The sequence below is a fragment of the Anolis carolinensis genome, chromosome 5 (genome assembly GCF_035594765.1).
Source record: "Anolis carolinensis isolate JA03-04 chromosome 5, rAnoCar3.1.pri, whole genome shotgun sequence".
Classification (NCBI taxonomy): domain Eukaryota; kingdom Metazoa; phylum Chordata; class Lepidosauria; order Squamata; family Dactyloidae; genus Anolis; species Anolis carolinensis.
Genome location: NC_085845.1, coordinates 63,044,330 through 63,051,286, shown reverse-complemented (window position 1 = coordinate 63,051,286; position 6,957 = coordinate 63,044,330). Strand labels below are relative to the sequence as shown.

At 40.1% G+C, this 6,957-nt stretch overlaps 1 pseudogene; it reads left to right on the top strand.

The window, feature by feature from the left end:
- The first annotated feature begins 3,808 nt into the window (after nt 1-3,808).
- LOC134299231 (uncharacterized) lies at nt 3,809-6,364 on the top strand (annotated as a pseudogene).
- Nucleotides 6,365-6,957: the final 593 nt, after the last annotated feature.

Here is a 6,957-nt window from a genome sequence, read left to right as displayed (position 1 = left end):
CTTGTATACTCCCCAATTCACACAGGCATTCTCCCTATATGTTTAAAAAGGCTTTTAAAGGGCATTTCCTCCACTGCTGAAATAACCTGTGTACTCTGAGATTCATACATAAACCATGTACAACTTCATTCATAACTCTTGCATGGTCATTCTTAACCTCTATATGTTCTTTGATAAAGTATTACTGTGTGCACTGATGAAGATATGGATTTATACGGTTCAATGTATAACACCTGAAAAGCCTGCTATATAATTTAACATGCCTTCTTGTGTACCTGAGGTGCTTTGGGCTTCCCACCCATTGTGAAACTGATAGTTTTCCATATTGCCACATGGTATTCTAGAGGTCTACACCTCCCTCTGGGATGGACCTTTGAACAGATCCACACTTCAAACCACCAAATGACAAACAGAGGTTGGCACAGGTGTTCTGGATAGCTGTCAAAAATATATAAATATATTCTGTATTTTGTATTGGGTATGTCGGATCTTTGAGAGTGCAGACTCTATCCTGCCATCCTTTCTGGCTGGAAAGAATAAACCTCTGTTCTTGTTACCTTTAAACTGGGTTGGTGGTTTAATCTTGTATTTGGAGTAGCAAAGTATGCTGGGCTCTGAATCTGTGGACTTAATGGATAACTGAAATCACTTGATACTTGGAATTACATTAAATGTTCTATGTAGATGGGGACCTTATCCAAGACCTAAACTCTAACCACTACGTTACACAGGTTTTCATAAAATCACCTATCTCACTTTTCCAGCAGTAGTTCCATGAGGATTAGACTAGAAATTAATAGGAAACTTATGATACAAAAGGCCAATAAGTTGTGTTCATTCGCATTGCCTTCATTGTAATGTTTAGCATTTGCCTTGCTTTTTGTCAATAGTGCTGATACCTGACCAAAAGTGATCTTAGCCAAGTTCTGCTTAGACACATTGTTTACTGTAGCAACAGTGAGAAATTAATGCTTCATCTTTCTAAAACATAATGTTTCAATAACATCGCTATACATTGTGCATTGCTATACAGGGTTGGAAAATATAAGAGTATTAAAGAACTTTGTGGCAAACCGGTATTAGTTTTTTTTTTCTGAATCAACCCTACAATTTAGATGAAATTTAGATTTTAGCTTAGTCAGGGAAATATATTGCCTTAGCCATCCTAATGGATATATTACACTTATGCAAGTCTAGATGGGAAAGAAAAGTGGCCTCACATAGAATCCAGTGCTGTCTCCACAATGCTCACCAACGTCTGTTACGTATTGCAGCTTTTCTTGCTGTACTCTGACTTTGCCCACTTGCTAGAAACTCTGGAGTATCCTAGGATTAATCTTTCCCTGGACTGAGTAGCACAGGGAAAGGCTATGGCTTCTCCCATGTCTCTACTTTCACTCCCAGACACCTATGACTGTCAATCTAAAATCCTGCTTTTCACAGGCTAATCTGTTTATATTAGAATGGGGCTCCTACATGATCAAGATGATCAGTGGTAGTGACATGGAAAGTAAGATGGCAGTTGAAAGAGCTGGACTAGCTGGATGCAACATGGCACCATAGCAGGTTTGCATTATCCATCTGGTTGCTTTCTAGTGATGTGGCTACTGAGGACTGTTTTTAGATGGTTGTCATCATTTCCAGAGGGCCAGTACTGGAATGCTGTAGTAGGGAAGTTGTGGCCTACCCTTACTATTCACTTACACTTCTGTAGTTTTTCACACTGTCCTTCAAGCCTTTCATGGAATTGCTTCATAAACTTTCCAAAGATGTCGCTGGAGTGTCATAAACATGGTGGTGTTCTTTAGCTCAGTCTCTCATTTATATCAGATCCTATTAAAACAATGTAATCTTGAACTATTGACTAGTGGGTGGAAATGAGGGAGGGAGAGGCTGAACAAAATGAGCCTTATGTGATAATATATAAATATTTTTTGTATTGGATAAAGATTCAGTTGAAATAACATTGGTTGCATAGCCTACTGACAAAAGAATGAAAGCCTTGAACATGGCAATAAAGTGATGGTTGTAGTTTGATGAGCAGTCTTTCTTTGCTACTGAATGCAATTCCTCCTATTCTTTGCAAATCTCAGACTGTGTAATGGCTACTCTTTTTGTTTTTGACTCGGCTTTGTAACTCCACAAGCCCTATGGTCTGCTTGTTTCTCTGGTTTCCTAGGAACCAAAGGCACAGTTTGCAGGCTTCCTCTGTGCAGTGCACATCTCAAGGAGATGATTCTAAAAGGATCCAATTCTTTCTATGTTTGAAAGGCAGAGCTAGATGTTTGTTGATGTTCAAACTGTGATGGGCTTGTACTCTAGGTGGAAAGGTGAGGTTGTTTATGAAGTCTGTGTTTGTGCTGGTGGGCCTGTGTGTTATTTGTTTGCCCGGATAAGAGAGCATATCTGTTCAGTGAGGACTTGAATGAACTGTGAGAGTTCATAGGGCTAATTGGATCTAGCTGAGATGAAGTCAGACCAGGTGAATCCTATTAAAAGTCCTGATAATGAAAAAAGATTTGGATGTTAAAAGGTGGATCCCTTGGTATAGTAGGGACTTGGTATGAAAATTGTAGATTTTGCAGTAAATGTGTTTGTTGTGACTTGGTTTTTTCATGGCAAAATATGTTTTATTCAGGTTGCAGATCTGAGCAGATGGAAGATAGCAGTTCAAGATAATGCCATTGAGTAGTACATTTGAAAGGAAAATAATTGCAATGGAGCATTCCAGGTGGAGTTATTTTCCATACCTTTGTTTTTAGTCAGAAAAAAATAATAATTTGCATTTCCTTGAGATATCATGAATGGACTGTGTTGACAGGACAGAATGGGGACTTTAAAAGTGGATCCCTTTCTCATAGCATTGCTACCAGGAAAGATGAGGAATAACTCAAAAACATATTAGTGTAGTTCAAGTGCCATTTGATGCCAAATCACAATTCAATATACACAAGTTACACAACATGCTAAAGTGATTAAGGACAGGCACATCATCCATATCTCCATGGTTTAAGAAGAAAAGGACAACCTTGTCATGATTGATGACTGGCCACAGATATTCAGTGGAAAAAATAGTATTGCATGCAAAACCATTTCCAGCCATTAATTGGATCAGACTTTTGGGAATTATTTTTTAAATTACATATAATTTTTATTAGAATAATTTATGTGCATTTTATTAGCATATGTTTATATGCATTTGACATTACCATATGTTTGTGTGTGTGTATGCATATGCATACACACACACACACACACACACACACACACAAATGCATAGCTGTGAATTTGTGGCTGCCTGCTGCCTTTCCATGCTCTCTCTTCTGTCTGATGCCACACGTTCATCCATCCTGTCATATGATCCACTCTGCTGCATTCTTCCATTGCCTCTCTTTTGGCTTCAGTCCCCTGCATCACTTCACAAATGATGGTGGTGTTACCACTGCTGGGACTGGCTCAGCAGTAGAGTGGGATTCCAAACATGTCACTTTGCTCTTTTCTGCATACACCTCTCTGCTTTTTTAGGTGGTCTTTTCTAGCCCTATTTTTATTTTTAACCAAGTTCAAAATGTCACCTCTGCCACCACTCTTAAGAGAGCAACATTCTTAAGAGAGCCTTCAAAACCATTCACCCAATTATGTTGTGTGTTCAAAGGACTCTGAAGCCTAGAGATATATAATTGTAGCTTCTGCATGTCTATACATGCCATTTTGAAGTGAAAGGTTAACTGTGTTGTCGAAGGCTTTCATGGCCGGGATCACAGGGTTGTTGTATGTCTTTCGGGCTGTGTGGCCATGTTCCAGAACTGCTGCACCTCCACATCAACATCAGCCAAAAGATGAATACCCAGGACTGGGATAAAATAGACAGCCTTACCTACAAGAAAATGGAGAAAGACATGGTTCTCCACACCAAGAGACAAAAACAAAAATTTGACAAATGCCGTAAGCAACAGCCAAAGCCAGAACTGGATAAATCACGGACCATCATCAACCTGACAGACAGACAACTCACTGAAGACCAAGTATCCATTCTAGAAAAAGGAGGAAATTTTGCAGTCACCACTACCAGGATCCCAGTAGAAAACATCATTGCCAATGTTGAATCAGCAATTTACCAGTTCCCTGAGGAAGAAGCAGAGGAGGTAAGAATGGAAACAGCAAGGATCCTGAGAAATGCAAAACTTCCCCCCAGCAACATAACGAGAAAAGAAAGACAGGCCATCAAAGATCTCAACTCAGATCCTGAAATCATCATTCTTCCAGCTGACAAGGGGAATGCCACAGTAATCATGGAAACAAAACAATACAAAGAAAAAATCAGACAACTTCTAGATCCCACAATTTACAAGAAACTGAAACAAGACCCCACTAACAAAATCACCAGAAAAACGAACACTCTAATCAAGAACTCCTCCATTAACTTTGACATACGCCAACAGCTGTGCAAATCAGAAGCCCTCCCACCCAGGCTTTACGGACTCCCCAAAATCCACAAGGACTCCATCCCACTCAGACCCATTGTAAGTGCCATTGGATCGCCGACTTACAACCTGGCAAAATTTCTGGCTACACAGCTACAAACCCACATTGGGCTCACTGCACATTATATCAAGGACTCTACACACTTTATAGAAAAGATCAGCAACCTCAATCTAAGCACCAAGGACATCCTGATCAGCTTTGATGTGGTGTCCCTTTTTACCAAAGTCCCAGTAGCTGACACCCTCACACTAATCAAACAAAACTTCCCAGAAGACATCACAGCCCTGTTTCACCATTGCCTCACCACTAGCTACTTTCAGTGGGACACTGGATTCTATGAACAGAAGGATGGAGTGGCCATGGGGAGCCCTCTCAGCCCAGTAGTAGCAAATTTCTATATGGAATACTTTGAAAAACAGGCCCTAGAAACAGCACCAAAAAAGCCAACTGTTTGGTTCAGATACGTAGATGACACCTTCACAATTTGGAGCCATGGAGAGGAAGAACTCAGCAAGTTCCTGGACCATCTTAACAGCATCCACCCAAACATCCAATTCACCATGGAAAAAGAAAAGGAAGGAAAACTGCCATTTCTAGATGTTCTGGTCATCCGCAAACCCAATCAACAATTGGGCCACACAGTTTACAGAAAACCTACACACACAGATAGATACCTTCATAAAAACTCCAACCATCACCCAAGTCAAAAAAGGAGCACAATCAAAGCCCTGACAGACCGTGCACAAAGAATCTGCGAACCTCACCTCCTCCAAGGTGAACTCAACCACCTAAACTGGGCTCTACAGGCCAATGGATACTCCACCACAGACATCAGAAGAGCTGCAAGGCCAAGAACAAGCCATGAGAGTCAAGACAAAGATCCACCCAGAGGAAAGGTGTTCTTACCATACATCAAGGGAACTACTGACCGCATAGGGAAGCTGATGAAGAAGCACAACCTACAAACTATCTACAGACCCACGAAGAAAATCCAACAAATGCTACGGTCAGCAAAGGACAAGAGGGATCCTCTCTCTTCTGCAGGAGTCTACCGGACCATGCAGCTGTGGACAAGTCTACATAGGGACCACCAAACGCAGCGCCCAAACAAGAGTCAAAGAACATGAAAGGCACTGCAGACTAATTCAACCAGAGAAATCAGCCATAGCAGAGCATTTGATGAACCAGCCTGGACACAGAATACTATTTGAGAACACAAAAATGCTGGACCATTCTAACAACTATCATGTCAGACTACACAGAGAAGCCATTGAAATCCACAAGCATGTGGACAACTTCAACAGAAAGGAAGAAACCATGAAAATGAACAAAATCTGGCTACCAGTATTAAAAAACTCAAAAATCAGAACAGTAAATAAAAAGCAATACTCTGAAAACAGAGGATTTCCAGACATGAATCAACCAAGGGCAGTTAACGACTCTAAACAAAGGATGCCCCAGAGGCAGGAAGAAGATGGCAGATAAGCTTTTCAATGCTAATTAAAGTGATTAACTACACAACATTCACACTGACCTCTCTCACCCTAGACTTTCCACAGATATATATTAACCTCTTTGCTTAGTTTTCTCCATACCTCACAACCTCTGAGGATGCCTGCCATAGATGTGGGCGAAACGTCAGGAGAGAATGCTTCTGGAACATGGCCACACAGCCCGAAAGACATACAACAACCCTGAAAGGTTAACTCTTTCTCTCATCTCCGGGGACTTAAAGGAGGAGGAGTTCATTGTCTGCCCCAGCTTGAATGGAGATAGACTTTTCTTTATAACTCCCCCCCCCCCCAGTAATTTATAAAGAGGAATACCTGTGTTGTGCCAGATCATCAGTCATATTATTTCCTTCTGTTTTTCATGGATTTCCATCAGTGAATGTTGCTCTAGTTTATCTGTGTGCAGGTGTAATCATGGTGTGAGCTTGGACATTTTCATTAATATATTAAAAGCTTATTTACTTTGGCCCTTCACAATTATGCCGTATCTTTTCCAGGTCTGTAATTCGTAAAATATAGCCTGAAACATAAGAAAAACAAAGAAGAAATGGGCACCTGTATAATGGTATGTTTCAGTCAACTAAAATATGCACAGCATCAAAACAAATGTTTAGCATACAGAATTTCATATGCTGATGAATGTCACCCCACTACCTCAAATATCCATCAATACATAATTCATCAACATTGGCATAGAACGGATAAAGATATAAAAACACACAACAAATTGGCAAACACATATATAAAAAATAGTAGGTGAAAATAAAATGAGATAGAGGAATAATTCAATCTACAGATCTGCTCCTTAGGGAAAAAAAGAGCCTTAAGCACATTTTAAATCAAATCATGGAATTTGGTTTCAATAATAACAGATTTATGTTTCTCATTTTATTTGTACAGGTAGTAGTGCCATTGAAAAGATATGGGGATCTTTGCTCCTCATGTTAAAGCAAATAATATT